Source organism: Bufo bufo, chromosome 2 (assembly GCF_905171765.1).
Source record: "Bufo bufo chromosome 2, aBufBuf1.1, whole genome shotgun sequence".
Classification (NCBI taxonomy): Eukaryota; Metazoa; Chordata; class Amphibia; order Anura; family Bufonidae; genus Bufo; species Bufo bufo.
This window is the reverse complement of record NC_053390.1, coordinates 592,063,535-592,080,106: the sequence shown is the minus strand read 5'-3', so window position 1 is coordinate 592,080,106 and position 16,572 is coordinate 592,063,535. Positions and strand designations below refer to the sequence as shown.

Genomic DNA, 16,572 nt, shown 5'->3' with positions numbered 1-16,572 from the left:
CGCAGTACAGGAGGAGCAGGCAGAGGATCGTCAGGGAACAGGATCAGGTAAGTATTCAATAGTCCAACAAATAGCCAGGAACCTAGAAATTAACAGGCAACCTGTGGCCAGCAGGATGCCTGTATTTATAGTGGGGAGTGAGGGTCATGTGACGTGGCCAGCGTTACATGACCGACAGGCCAACCAGTTGAGCACCGAGTGATCAGCTCGGCGCTCAAGGCAGACTAGGAGCAGGGAGCCACCCAGCCAGCAAAGCCGCCATGGGAATGAGGACAAGCACAAATCCTCATTCCCAAAGCTAAGCAACAGGTCTGCGGGCAATGGGGGACCGAGTGCACCTTCGGAACCCCGTGACAGTACCCCCCCTTTTACGAGGGGCCACGGACCCAAGACTTCAGGCGATGGCTTTTCAGGGTGTTCTAAATGAAATTTACGAACAAGTCTAGGAGCATGAACCTCCCTAGCAGGTACCCAAGATCTCTCTTCAGGTCCATACCCCTTCCAGTGAATCAGGTACTGCAAGGCATTACGCACCTTCCTGACATCCACTATTTTAGACACCACATACTCGACAGCATCATTAACAAGAACCGGCGGAGGCGAGGCTTTTGATGGTACTACCGGTTAAAAATATTTTTTAAGCAGAGATTTATGGAACACATTATGAATGTGGAATGACTCGGGCAGCTCCAACCTAAAAGATACCGGGTTAATCACCTCTGTGATCTTATATGGTCCAATAAAACGAGGAGCAAATTTTTTAGAAGTTACCTTGAGAGATAGATTCTTGGAGGACAACCATACTTTATCCCCAACCTGAAAGTTCACCCCCCCTTGAACGTCTCCTATCGGCCTTGAGTTTTTGAGAACTTTGAGCCTTTTCTAAGTTCGATTGAACTCGGGCCCAAACTGTGCACAGTTCGGAGGAGAGTTTATCCGCTTCAGGGTTAGAGGAGGAGACGGACGACCCAGAACGAAAACGGGGATAAAAACCATGGTTACAAAAGAAAGGGGAGACCCCAGCAGAAGAATTGACACGGTTATTCAAAACAAATTCAGCCAACGGAAGGAATTTGACCCATAATTGCTGGTCATCAGCAACATACAACCTCAAGAATTGTTCCACAGACTGATTAAGGCGTTTAGTCTGCCCATTACTCTCAGGATGGTAGGCGGAAGAAAAAGACAATGAAATTTTACATCTTTGACAGAAGGCCCTCCAGAATTTGGACACAAACTGCACACCCCTGTCAGAAACAATGTTTTCCGGGATGCCATGTAAACGAACAATCTCTCTCACAAAAATAGACGCCAGGGTTTTAGCATTCGGAAGTTTAGACAGGGGAATGAAATGAACCATCTTGCTAAACCTATCGACCACTACCCAAACCACAGTCTTACCCTCCGCCAGTGGTAGATCAGTTATAAAGTCCATCGAGATATGGGACCAGGGTCTACTGGGAATGGGTAGGGGTCGTAGGTTACCAGCAGGGCGAGTCCTAGGTGTCTTAGACCTGGCACAAACCTCACAGGCTGACAAGTAGGACTTGACATCCCTGGTCAGAGTGGGCCACCAATAGGATCTAAAAACCAGATCCTTAGTGCCCTCAACACCCGGATGTCCACAAAAGGCAGAATCGTGACACTCCCCCAACAGCTGGAGACGAAATTGTACGGGAACAAACAACTTATCTGTTTGGGTGGATGCCGGTGCCAGATGTTGTTCAGCCTTAATGCGAGCCGAGATATCCTGGGTTAGAGCTGCTAAGAAGATGTTTGCTGGTAGGATGGATTCAGGCGGCGTCTCAGTGGGTTGAAAGGCATGGAAGCTCCGGGATAATGCGTCTGCTTTTACATTTTTACTTCCCGGCCTGAAAGTAATGGAGAAATCAAAACGGGTAAAAAACAGAGCCCATCGGGCTTGTCGGGGATTCAACCTCTTAGCCGACTCGAGAAACATTAGGTTTTTATGATCAGTGACAACAGTTACTCGATGCCTTGACCCCTCCAAAAAATGCCTCCACTCCTCAAATGCCCATTTAATAGCCAGCAGCTCCCTATTCCCAATGTCGTAGTTTCTCTCCGTGGGAGAGAATTTCCTGGAGAAGTAGGCACACGGTCTCAGGTTAGTGAGGCTAGCAGGACCCTGTGAAAGAACTGCTCCTGCGCAGTCCTCGGACGCATCTACCTCCACAATAAAGGGTCTCTCCTGATCAGGCTGGATCAGAATGGGAGCGCTACTAAATGCCTTTTTTATTGTTTCAAATGAAGAAATGGCCTTGGTAGACCAATTCTCCAAATCCGCCCCTTTCTTAGTAAGGTCGGTCAATGGCTTAGCAATTACAGAAAAATTCATGATAAATTTACGATAGTAATTAGCGAAACCCAAAAACCATTGTAAAGCCTTTAAGGATGAAGGCCTTACCCATTCCTTAATTGCTAAAACCTTACCAGGATCCATCTTAAAGGCGTGAGGAGTCAAAACATGCCCTAGAAACAGTATCTCCTGTACACCAAAGACACATTTCTCTTGCTTAGCGGATAGCTGGTTCTCCCTCAACACCTCTAATACTTGTTTGACATGAGACACATGAGATTCGAAATCAGGAGAGAATATCAAAATGTCGTCAAGATAGACAATAATAAATTTACCTAAAAACTCTCTAAGAATATTGTTCATTAAGTTTTGGAACACAGCTGGGGCATTGCTGAGTCCAAAAGGCATCACCTGATATTCAAAGTGTCCTATCGGAGTATTGAACGCTGTCTTCCATTCGTCTCCCTCCTTGATTCGGATTAGATTGTATGCCCCTTTCAGGTCAATCTTGGAAAACCAGGTTGCCCCCAGAACCTGGTTAAATAAATCCGGATTTAATGGGAGAGAGTATCTATTTTGGACAGTGATCTTATTTAGTCTCCGGTAATCAATACAAGGCCTAAGACCACCATCCCTCTTTTTAACAAAGAAAAACCCTGCTCCCATAGGAGAGACTGAAGGTCTAATATGCCCATTAGCAAGGCTCTCCTTAATATAATCTTCCATAGCCTTGCGTTCGGGCCCTGAAAGATTATAAATTCGCCCTTTAGGAAATTCGGCACCCTCTATTAGCTCTATGGCGCAATCATACGGTCTATGGGGCGGTAGAACCTCTGGAATAGGGGATGAGAATACATCAGAATATTCTTTAATAACTGAAGGTAATGTATTAGACCTTACTGAAACCCCAGCCTGGACCACGGACAAGCATGAGTCACACTTAGGTCCCCATTTCACCAACTCTCCTTTGAACCAATCAATTGTGGGGTTATGTAAACGGAGCCAAGGCAACCCTAGTACCACCTCAACCGGTAGGTTCTCCAAGACAAAAAGAGAACATCTCTCAGAGTGGCACACACCCATGGTCAGAGAAATTTCAGAGGTACATGACCTCAACGTACCACCAATCAGGGGAGTAGCATCAATAGCCATGACATGGATAGGTGTAGGTAAAGCAAACATTGGAATACCCAATTTACTAGCAAATTCTAAGTCAATAAAGCTGGCCGCTGAACCGGAATCAATAAAGGCCTTTCCCGGCCACTTATTAACCCCCAGAGAAATTGTTATGGGTACCAAAAGCTTATATTTAGAAAAATCAGGGTGTACCTGGTCTTTAGGTTGTCTTGCCTTAGGAGACTTGTCAGAGAGGACCCTCTTAGGACACTTGTTGATCCAATGGCCAGGATCTCCACAGTAGAAGCACTCTCCGCGTCTGCGACAAAGATTACCCCGGGTCATGCCAACCTGCATGGGATCCTCGGTGGAGACCTCAGTGTTGTCCCTGGAAAAGGCCTCTGGCTGGACCACCATCTGAGAACAGAACTTTCGTTCCTGTCGTCTCTCTCTAACTCGTCAGTCAAGTCGGACAACTAGGGTCATCATCTCCTCTAAGGTCTCTGGAACTTGATAACTGACTAATAGATCTTTTAAAATATCAGACAGACCAGACCTAAACTGACTCTTCAGGGCTGGTTCATTCCATCCAGAGGGAACACACCACCATCTGAATTGGGTGCAATACTCCTCCGCAGGGAGATGGCCCTGAACCAGTGCCCTAAGAGCCGTCTCGGCTACCAGGGCCCTGTCTGGTTCGTCATAGAGGGTACCCAGGGCCTGAAAAAAAACCTCCACGGAAGTCAGACAACTGTAGTAGAGAAATAATAATCCCCACGCGTTGGCTCTCGGGACCGGTGGACACAGGGCGCAAACGGAAGTAGAGTTTGCAACTCTCCTTAAAGGAGAGAAACCTCCTCCGGTCTCCAGAAAAGGGTTCTGGGAGCTTGATCTGGGGTTCAACATGTGGACTGGGGGGCAGAGGAGTGGAAGAACCTTGCCCTAACTCAAAAGAACGGAGTTTCCCTCCTAGCTCCTGCACCATCTGTGTCAAGTTAGAGGCATGGTCAGTCAGGGTAATAAGAGGATTCATGATACAGTGGTTGTTGGGCCTGTTAATCTGTAACGGTCACGTCCACACACACACCGGGGGAACGGTAGTGACCACTGCCCTCCACCCTCACCCCTGGTCCTGCCTACTTGCCTCACGAGTCTTGATGACAGGGGACAACTGGACGGCAGTCCCTAACTTAGGATATGTGCAGGGAAGACAGACAAGACAAAATACGGAACATGAACGGACCGGGTCAGAACCAAGAGAGCTACGCAGTACAACGGATTAAGCAAAGAATGGTCAGGAGAAGCCGAGGTCAAATACCAGGAGAGTAGCGATGTACAAGAGGAGTCCTAAGAGAGTAGTCAGGTGGGAGCCGAGGTCACAATACCAGGATGGATGCGCAGTACAGGAGGAGCAGGCAGAGGATCGTCAGGGAACAGGATCAGGTAAGTATTCAGTAGTCCAACAAATAGCCAGGAACCTAGAAATTAACAGGCAACCTGTGGCCAGCAGGCTGCCTGTATTTATAGTGGGGAGTGAGGGTCATGTGACGTGGCCAGCGTCACATGACCGACAGGCCAACCAGTTGAGCACCGAGTGATCAGCTCGGCGCTCAAGGCAGACTAGGAGCAGGGAGCCACCCAGCCAGCAAAGCCGACCTGGGAATGAGGTCAAGCACAAATCCTCATTTCCAAAGCTAAGCAACAGGTCTGCGGACAATGGGGGACCGAGTGCACCTTCGGAACCCCGTGACAATAGAACTATATATTCAATATAGTGCTATATATTAGTTTTTTTAGAATATACGTAGTTTTTTACCATCTGAAGTCATGATTCCTCCATGCTTAAGTTGCTTGACAAATAACTTAAGCAGGGAGGAATCATAACTTCAGAAGGAAAAAAATGACGAATATTCTAAAAAACTAATATATAGAACTATATTCGATATAGTGCTATATATTAGTTTTTTAGAATATACGTCATTTTTTTTTCCCATCTGAAGTCATGATTCCTCCATGCTTAAGTTGCTTGACAAATAACTTAAGCAGGGAGAAATCATAACTTCAGAAGGAAAAAAATGACGAATATTCTAAAAAAACGAATATATATAATATTATATATTATCGAATATAGTGCTACAGTATATATTCATTTTTAACCATGCCTGTATTGATCGCGTAATATTCGCATATTACGCGATCATTGCATTGTTGATTTTTTGAGTAAAAAAAGTAGAATATAACGAATATTCGAATTTGCGAATATTCACTGAATATTCAGCAAAATATTCGCGAAATATGACCTTTGCCGCTCATCACTACTCTGGACTATAGTAAAATATCAAGAGATAAAATAAATAAAAGAAAATCATGATAATACAAATCAAATCAATATATCCAGTCTATTTTAATGTTTTGGTACTTCACAGGTTTGATAACCGCAATGTTAAGTTGACTGTATGAACTCTATTCAGAAATGTAGTTATGGGTCTGAATTTGGTCTGCCTAAAGAAAGAAAGCCACTTACCTAGTCACCAGTGACCTGTTCCAGCGCTGAGGGTCCTACTACTGGTCCCCTAAGGACAGGAAGTGGGATGTCTCATCCATCGCCATGTGCACTGCTACAGCCATTCACTGGCCTCATCAGTGATGTGTCCCCGAGTGTCATGTGACAACAGATGGGTATGCAGGGGACCAAAAACAGTGGGGCAGGAACATCTACTCTGGAATTGAATGCAAGGTTATTGGAAAGTGCCTTTAGGCAGAGCACATTACACACAACTGCAACTGTGTACGCACATCACTACAATTGTGGTGGGAGTCAAACAACCCCTTTAAATAGAAAAGTCTTTTTACTGATGCATGCAGAAAATACGTTGAAAAATTAAAGTATGACATAGTGTATAGTATTGTTTTTGTGAAATTTTCTGAATTCATTTAAACATTTTTGCAGATCTCATACTGTAATAAACATCACCAGAATGACACAGTGTTGGCAGGGTGATAGCATCTTGAACCATAATTAACATACTGTGCATGTGTCAGGCAGTGACTGCCAAAGCATATCAGGTGTTAGCAATACTGACACAAGTAGGTTTTAAGAATGCGAATGAGTCCAAATTCTGTTGTATAATTTATAGCACACAAGCTTATTTTATGTGCAGTTTTCTCAATTATTTGTTATTTATTCTACACTAAAGTTCAGAATAAATGTTCATTAACCCCTTAAGGACCCTTCCATTTTTCACCTTAAAGGACCAGGCCATTTTTTGCAAATCTGACATTTAAAAAGCTTTTACTTATCCAAGCCATTCTGAGATTGTTCTCTCGTCACATTTTGTACATTATGACAGTGGTAAATTTGAGTCAAAATATTTAATTTTTATTTATAAAAAAAATACAAAATTTACAAATAATTTAGAAAAATTAGCAATTCTAAAAAATTTTATTTCTCTGCTTTTGAAACAGATAGTGATACCTCCTAAAATAGTTATTACTTTGCATTTCCCATATGTCTACTTCATGTTTGGATCATTTTTTAATTACATTTTCTTTTTTTGGGACGTTAGAAAGCTTAGAAGTTTAGAAACAAATCTTTAAATTTTTCAGAAAATTTCCAAAACCTACTTTTTAAGGACCTGTTCAGGTCTAAAGTCACTTTGTGAGGCTTAAATAATAGAAATTACCCATAAATGGCCCCATTTTAGAAACTACACCCTTAAGGCATTCAAAACTGATTTTAGAAACTTTCTTAACCCTTTAGGTGTTCCACAAGAATTAAAGGCAAATGGAGATGAAATTTCTGAATTTCACTTTTTTGGCAGATTTTCCATTTTGATCAATTTATTCCAGTAACCAAGCAAGGGTTAACAGCCAAACAAAACTCAATATTTATTGCCCTGATTCTGTAGTTTACAGAAACACCCCATATGTGGTCGTAAATTGCTGTACGGGCACACGGCAGAGTGCAGAAGGAAAGCAACGCCATATGGTTTTTGGTGGGCAGATTTCACTGGGATGATTTTAAGTTGCCATTTCACATTTGAAGACCCCCTGATGCACCCCTAGAGTAGAAACTCCAAAAAATGACCCCATTTTGGAAACTATGGGATAAGGTGGAAGTTTTGTTGGTACTATTTTAGGGTATATATGATTTTTGGTTTCTCTATATTACACTTTTTGTGAGGCAAGGTAAAAAAAAAAATTGTTTTGGCACCGTTTTTTAGTTTTTGTTATTTACAATGTTCATCTAGGAGGTTAGATCATGTGGAATTTTTATAGAGCAGGTTGTTACGGATGCGAAAAAAACAAATATGACAACTTTTTTCAGTTGTCTGTTTCAGTTTTGCATAATAAAGCATTTTTTTGATTTTTATTTTTATTTATTTTTTTCAAAGCTTTATTGAAGATGTAAATCAGCAGTACAAGTATTTCCACATCGAAGGACAGTACACAGCCGTATACAATATTGTACTGCTTAGCTATCAATAAAATAACCAAGTTAACAAAATTAACATAGTAGATGTCATTTCCAATCATGTTGCATAATTATTAACATTAGTGCCATAAAATGCTGATAAGAAACAGTATTTCCTAAAACGTTTAATGGACCTCGTTAAAGTGCCTGAATTCAATCCAGGGCTTCCAAAGGGCAGCGAATTTGTTATGAGAACGGTTTTCCCAAGCGGACAGCTCTTCAAATCTGTAGATGGAGTCTACCTTATTTATCCAGTAATCTAGTGGTGGGAGGTCTGACGAAAGCCAGAATCTGGAGATTAAGAGGCGTGCTGCTGATAACAATTTTTTAAACAGTGGAGTGACACCGGTGGATGCGTGGGAGGGGGGAAGGCCTAAGAGAGCAAGTTGGGGAGAAGGCGGAGTTTTGGATTTGCAGATTATGTTGCATTGTTTAAAATCTCAGACCACCAACTATACAAAGGTGAGCAGGACCACCAGATGTGAAGGAATTTGCCACCCCCCTCACCACACCTCCAGCATGCATCAGAGCCAGTACTGCTATATCTACAGGTAATGTCAGGTGTTTTGTACCACCTGGTGAGTACTTTATAGCCATTTTCCTGTATCCTAACACATCTGGAGGAGCTGTGAGGTTCTCTAAAAAGTCTCAGTTGATCGTCCTCAGAAAATAGAGTGTCCAAGTCCTTTTCCCAAGCTCCAATGAAAGCATTTTTGAAAGTAAATATTTTTTAGTGTCTCCATATTCTGAAAGCCATAGTGTTTTTTGTCTGTGAAGGTTCTCATTTATCCAGGTCATGGTATATCTGTAAAGAATAAATAAAGGCAACTGGACTTATTGTAGATTTCTTGAAAACGTTTCACACGTTCTTCCAACGAGCTTTCTCAATTCTGAGTGACTGTACAAGAATTCTCTGGGAATAATGACCTCTGACCCCATGCTGGGTATATTTACCAGATGTTGATTCAGTTACATATTTATTCCCAGAGAATTCTTGTACAGTCACTCAGAATTGAGAAAGCTCGTTGGAAGAACGAGTGAAACGTTTTCAAGAAATCTGCAGTAAGTCCAGTTGCCTTGATTTATTCTTTACAGATATACCATGACCTGGATAAATGAGAACCTTCACAGACATATTGCAACACATTTTGAGGGGAAAACCCTTAAACTTGCACGAGAATAATAAAAGACAGCAAGAAAACTGGCAGACTATAGAAACCACCTGCGTTTCAACCTCAGATGCCGAAAACAGGGGCTGGTACCATGCAGCATCCGTTTGGACTCCACGATGAAGGGTCACAGAGCTGAGATGATTCTACAAAAAGCCCAGAAGCAACTACTAAATGAACGGGTACGACAGACCCATTTCACAGTTGAAGCCTTGAAACAAACTATCAGTCAGCTGGAAGAGGACCTGACTTTGCAGCTACCCACTGAAACATGGAGGAAAATAGCAGATTTCACAGTACATGCACAGCTAGCTCAGCACACTATGAGCAAGGAGAGGCAGAAGAACAAGTTCTGCATTTTGTTATCCCGAACTGCAAACAGTCATACCAGTGAGGAACTGACATGGAGGCGAAAGGAGGAAACAAGGACAGTGCAAAACAAAGTGAAATGAGTGCAGAATCTTTCAGACCGGGTTCTCACCCAGCCTGAGATGGATGTCCTTGCTAAAGGGTTGAATTTCGCAATCACACCAAGAACCATACCAATAGTTGATATTATTTCAGCCACTGAAGCCTCAATCCACAGCAACAAAGCACCACAGGGGGAGGCTGAACAACTTCGCCTTAAAGTGTCTGCAGCTCTGGCCAGTGCCAAACCATCAAACTTGACTAGAGAAGAAAGGAAGGCGGTTACATCCCTGAAGAAAGACACAAACATCACCATCCTGCCTTCGGATAAAGGAAGATGCACGGTTGTACTTAATACATCTGACTACGATGCCAAGGTGACCACACTCCTGGATGATAACAACACATATGAGGCCCTAAGACGAGACCCAACCAGTGGGTACAAGAAGAAGGTTATAGAACTACTACAACTAGAAAAGGACAAAATCATTGATCGGGCCATGTATCATCGTCTCTACCCTGGGGAAGCCCCTCCATGTATTTATGGACTTCCTAAGATACATAAGGATGGGACCCCTCTCAGGCCAATTGTCAGCAGCATCAACTCTGCGACCTACAATGTGGCAAAATACTTAGCCAGAATTCTAGCACCCTTGGTTGGAAACACACAACATCACATACAGAAATCTCAGGATTTTACCACCAAAATCCAGAACTTGGTATTGGGCACAGAAGAAACAATGGTCTCCTATGATGTTACATCCCTCTTCACCTGCATACCCACTACAGAGGCAATTAAAACAGTCAGGAAACAGTTGCTACTAGACAACACCTTAGGCTGCAGAACAGAACTTAGTCCAGACCAAGTGTGTGCCTTACTGGACCTTTGTCTGAGTACCACCTACTTCAAGTATAAGGACAAGTTCTACAAGCAAAAACATGGCTGTGCTATGGGATCGCCAGTCTCACCTATTGTAGCGAACCTGTATATGGAGGAAGTAGAAAGGAAAGCCCTGACCACTTTCATGGGAATTACACAGAGTCACTGGTTCAGATATGTGGATGACACTTGGGTTAAAATTCATAAACAAGAGTTACAGGCTTTCACCGACCACATCAACTCAGTGGATTATAACATCAATTTCACGTGGGAAGATATGCAGAACAACAAACTGGCGTTTCTGGACTGTCTTATAACAGTGGAAGAGGGAAGGAAGCTGGGAATAGAGGTCTATCGAAAACCAACACACACAGACCAGTACCTGCTATTTGATTCCCACCATCCTCTAGACCACAAACTGGGAGTCATCCAGACTCTACACCACCGGGCAGAGAAAATCCCCACCAGCACAGAGGCCAAGGCGAAGGAATTCAAACACCTCAGAGGGGCACTTAAAACTTGTGGGTATCCAGATTGGGCCTTTGTCAAAACAGAATGAAGGAGAAGAAAGAGCACCAAGACTACCAGTGAGGGCGAGAAGCATGACAGACACAAGAATATGGTTATCCCATATGTAGCTGGGGTGTCTGAGAAACTCAAAAGGATTTTTAATAAACATCACATCCCTGTCTGCTTTAAACCCAGCAACATACTGAGGCAACAACTGGTTCACCCAAAAGACCCAATGCCTAAACACAAGATGGACAACATTGTGTACGCATTCCAGTGCAATGAGGAATGCTCAGAACTGTATATTGTGAAACAAAACAACCACTACATCAGCATATGACTGAGCATAGAAGAGCCAAAACCTCTGGTCAAGATTCAGCTGTGTACTTACATCTAAAAGAAACAGGTCACACCTTTGAATACAGTCAAGTACGTGTTTTGGATAAGGAGGCCGATTGGTGCAAACGAGGTGTGAAGGAGGCCACCTACGTAAAAATGGAGAAGCCAAGCTTGAATAGAGGCGGGGGGGGTTAGACATCTATTGTCTGCCACATACAATGCTGTCTTGACACCTTTTTCTGGGAGGTCATTATCACCTACTGACTCCAATTAGGATAATGGAATCAACACCTTTGACCCCATGCTGGGTATAATGACTTCTGACCCCATGCTGGGTATAAATGCCAGATGTTGATTCAGTTACATATTTATTCCCAGAGAATTCTTGTACAGTCACTCAGAATTGAGAAAGCTCGTTGGAAGAACGAGTGAAACGTTTTCAAGAAATCTACAGTAAGTCCAGTTGCCTTGATTTATTCTTTACAAACATAGTGTTTTTTTTTTTTTTTTGGGCGACTGTCTTATATAGGGGCTAATTTTTGGTATGAGATGTTTGATTGGTACTATTTTAGGGTGCATAGGACTTTTTGATCGCTTGGTATTACACTTTTTGTGATGTAAGGAGACAAAAAAATTGCTTTTTTGACACACTTTTTATTTTTATTTTTTTGCGATGTTCACTTGAGGGGTTAGATCATGTGATATTTTTATAGAGCAGGTTCTTACGGACCCTGTGATACCTAATATGTATACTTTTTTTGTTTAATTAAGTTTTACACAATAACAGTATTTTTTAAACAAAAAAAAAATCATGTTTTAGTGTCTCCATAGTCTGAAATCCATAGTATTTTTATTTTTTGGGCGATTATCTTAGGTAGGGTCTCATTTTTTGAAGGATGAGATGACTGGTTGAATAGTATGATTTTAGGTTGCATAAGATTTTTTAATCGCTTGCTATTACACTTTTTGTGATGTAAGGTGACAAAAAATGGCTTTTTTGACACAGTTTTTTTTTTTTTTTTTATGGTGTTCACCTGAGGGGTTAGGTCATGTGATATTTTTATAGAGCAGGTCCTTACAAATGTGGCGATACATAATATGTATACTTTTTATTTATTTAAGTTTTACACAATAATATAATTTTTTTTTTTAAATCATATTTTAGTGTCTCCATAGTCTTAGAACAATATTTTTTTTATTTTTTTGGGCGATTGTCTTAGGTAGGGTATCATTTTTGTGGGATGAGATTATGGTTTAATTTTCACTATTTTGGGGTGCATATAACTTTTTGATCGCTTGTTATTACAGTTTTTGTGATGTAAGGTGACAAAATAGACACCGTTTTTATTTTATCTTTTTTATGGTATTCACCTGAGGGGTTAGGTCATGTGATATTTTTATAGAGTAGGTTGTTACGGACACAGCGATAACTAATATGTCTGCTATTTTATTTTTGTTACATTTAACTAGGGCTGCAACGATTAATCAAAGTAATCGATAATATTCGATAACTTGATTCATTGTCAACTAATCCTGTTATCAAATAATCGACCGATTCGTTACTATATGTCAGGCGCTATGCCTGCGGGTCCTTAACCGGCAGTAACTTTTACCTCAACTTTAAATCAGCGCATCTTACTCACCTGCTTCATTCATAAAGTGGGCGGAGCAGGCGCTTTACGTGAGTGAGTGACGTTACACTGCCGCCCGCTCTGCCTGTTACTGGAGCTTCATTGTCAGGTAATAAAGATGCGCTGATTTAAAGTTGAAGTAAAAGTTACTGCCAGAATAGTCTACTGCTGTGAGCGGCGGGGCTGTTATGAGGAGGGGGATCTGTAGATGGCACTGTTATGGGGATGGGGAGCTTTGGATGGCACTTTTATGAGGAGGGGGATCTGTGGCTGGCACTGTTATGGAGGAGATCTGTGGATGTATCATCCATAGATCCCCCCATCGCAGTGTCATCCACAGATCCCCCCATAACAGTGCCATCCACAGATCCCCCATAACAGTGCCATCCACAGATCCCCCATAACAGTGTGTCATCCACAGATCCCCCATAACAGTGTGTCATCCACAGATCCCCCATAACAGTGTGTCATCCACAGATCCCCCATAACAGTGTCATCCACAGATCCCCCCATAACAGTGTCATCCACAGATCCCCCCCATAACAATGCCATCCACAGATTCCCCCATAACAGTGCCATACACAGATTTCCCCATAACAGTGCCATCCACAGATTCCCCCATAACAGTGCCATCCACAGATCCCCCATAACAGTGCCATCCACAGATCCCCCATACCAGTGCCATCTACAGATCCCCCATAACAGTGCCATCCACAGATCCCCCATAACAGTGCCATCCACAGATCGCCCATAACAGTGCCATCCACAGATCGCCCATAACAGTGTCGTCCACAGATCCCCCATAACAGTGTGTCATCCACAGATCCCTTATAACAGTGCTATCCACAATTTGTTTTAATATGGCCTTTGAACATAATTTTTAAAGTAAAATCATATAAACCCCTTTTTTTTGTCATTTTGGTGTTTTTTTGCTGATTAATCGATTAAATTATCGACAACTAATCATTTATTCAAATAATTGTTAGCTGCAGCCCTACATTTAACACAATAAAAGCATAAAACAAAATCATGTTTTAGTGTCTCCATAGTCTGAGAGCCATAATTTTAAAATTTTTGTCGGGATGAGGTGACGGTTAGATTGGTACTATTTTGTGGGGCATACGCCTTTTTGATTGCATGGTGTTGCACTTTTAGTGATGTGAAGGTGACAAAAAAATTTTTTTAGCACAGTTTTTATTTTATTTTCTGGTCTGTGTTCACCTGAGGAGTTAGTTCATGGTCGATATGGACGCGGCAATACCTAATATGTCTACTTTTCTTTTTTTCCAAAATTTTTTTTACTTTATTTTTTGTCCCACTCTGGGACTTCAACTGTTGGGGGTCTGATTCCCTTTACAATCTTCTGTATTGTGATGCATTTGCTGTAAGTGTATTACACACTGGAATACACTTCAGCCTGCTTGCCTGTGAGATCCAGGGGCCTGGATCTCACTGGCTGTCACTGAAGGCAGCCACGATGCCTAAGAAAGGTATTGTTTGTAGAGAAAACCATGCAAACTCTTTAGAGTTTAGATATGTCAGGTTTATTGTGAATCGTACAATACAAACTGTGAAGTAGGTGCCAACAACATTTGCAACAATTAGCAAGAAAATTATTCTGCTGGTAGGATTACAAAATACTGCCCCAGTCGGGCGTTTATTGCTCCGTTTTTTATAAAACTTATGTCGCGCCGTGAGTAGTATGGAGAGCTGTGATGTTTCAAGATGTTTCGGTCACATGACACCTCTATTAATAGATCGCTGGTTAAGGTACGGAGGGCGGGATGGCTACACGGCAGAGGAGGCAAAGAGCTCAAAGTCTGCTCCTCTCTTGATGGAAAAAGACCTGACGAAGGACCTGCGCTGAACTTTCGAATAAACTGACTAGTTTCGAATAAATCAAGCTTCGGATCCAAGATGCAAAGTCGATTCGCTCAAAACTTCATTTTAATGCTGTACAGAGACCCATCTCCGTACAGCATTAAAATGTATGGGATCCGGCGAAGTGAAATTCATTATCACCAAAGTCAAGCAAGACTTCGCTGAATAACTTCGGCATTTGATTTTTACACTTGAAAACCATTTTAAGACAGAATCCGAAGTTGGCTTCGTAACCAGCTGGTACCTTGGTACTGAAACAGACTTCGGATCTAAGTTTTGAAATGGATTTCAAGTCCTAAATTTAAAGTCTGAAGTTACTCACCTAAGTTCTGCAAGATTCGGTGATAGCAAATTTCCCCTTGCTGGAGCCCATTTATTTGGATTCTGTACTGAGACGAATCTCTGCACTGCATTCAAACTAAGTTTTGAGTGAATCCACTTTGGATCTTGGATCCTAAGCTCGATTTGCTCAACACTAGGGTTTTTTAATCCAATGCTTGTACAACAAAGTGTACTGACCTTAGTGTTATCGGGACACTGCATGTGCTCTCAATGATGGAACATGAGTTGCTAGCACTCGGGACAATCCAAGTACTGTGCCGCCTAACCTGTGGCCATGTCCCTTTTTATAGAACCACACAGCACAGTATGCCAAGACTAACATTGCCAATAATAACACTATATAAGAGACAAATAATGCTGCCAAGATAAAAAATAATTCTGTCTAAACAGACTCAGCAATCATTAAAATCTTCCTTTTCTTGAGCATTAAGAGGTACAGAATGTGCACACACTTGAGGGTGATGGCTGTTTCATGCTTTCAGCACCTAGACTGGCCCTTAATTCACACCTATGTGAACCATCCCCTTTATATCCACATCACATCCCATATGAGGTAATACAAACAAATCATATACAAACAATACAAAATTACAAATTAACATAGACACAAAGAGTTCAGCAATCCCACAAGTACATGGGACAAGCAAGGACTTTTAATCAAGGAAAACACTCATATAATATCTATTAGTGTTGAGCGAAGCAAAGCATTTGAAGCAGAAGTTTAGAAAAAAAAAAAAACAACTTCAAATCGCAACGAATATGATTAATGGTAGCAAATCAGTTTTTTCTACAATGGCGGCTGCACGTGTTACAAAGCGAAACTAAGTCTATAAAAATACAAGCCCATGAACTCAAGATCATTCATAATGTCCTGCAGCCAGCCAATCCACAGATAGCCATCCTCTGTGATGTCACAGCCCTATAAAACCCTCTTCCCGTGTGGTCTCTGCTATTGTCCTGTAAGCTGAGCATAGAGGAAGATGTAGCAGGCACTCATGTGCTAGGTACAGTATTGCTGAAAATGATTAATATAAGAATATTGGAGAGGGAGAGTGCAGGGAGACTTAGTCTACATCTTTTTTTTTTTTATTCCTACATTTACTTATTCCTACATCAGCCGTAAATTAAGATATGTAATTCAATACCAATAAGATAGATGCCTTTAAAATTCCAGTGTGCCAAGCAATACCACTTAATGATGACCATCATCATCTGTTGCTGGCTTTACTTCTTCCAAATCATCTTTCAAAATCTTCATGTCCTAGAAAAGTCAGCAAGATGCAGAGAGAGGAGGAGCTGGATGTTCCTGATGACATATTCTCATCGATATTAGATGATGTGGAAAAAGGGGGAAAGCAGAGGGCAGAATAAGGGCTACTATCTGCAGGCAGGAGAGTTCTGGGGTTGAGAAGTGGGTACAGCCCTTGTTGAAAAGTGCATTAAAGGTGCCACACGGCCATTAACAACAAAGACCGATGATACAGTGTGGTCTTCATTATTAAAAG

The 16,572-nt window shown here is 41.9% G+C and overlaps 1 pseudogene; it reads left to right on the top strand.

The window, feature by feature from the left end:
* Positions 1-9,009: 9,009 nt before the first annotated feature.
* Positions 9,010-15,411, top strand: LOC120990980 (annotated as a pseudogene).
* The last annotated feature ends 1,161 nt before the right edge of the window (positions 15,412-16,572 follow it).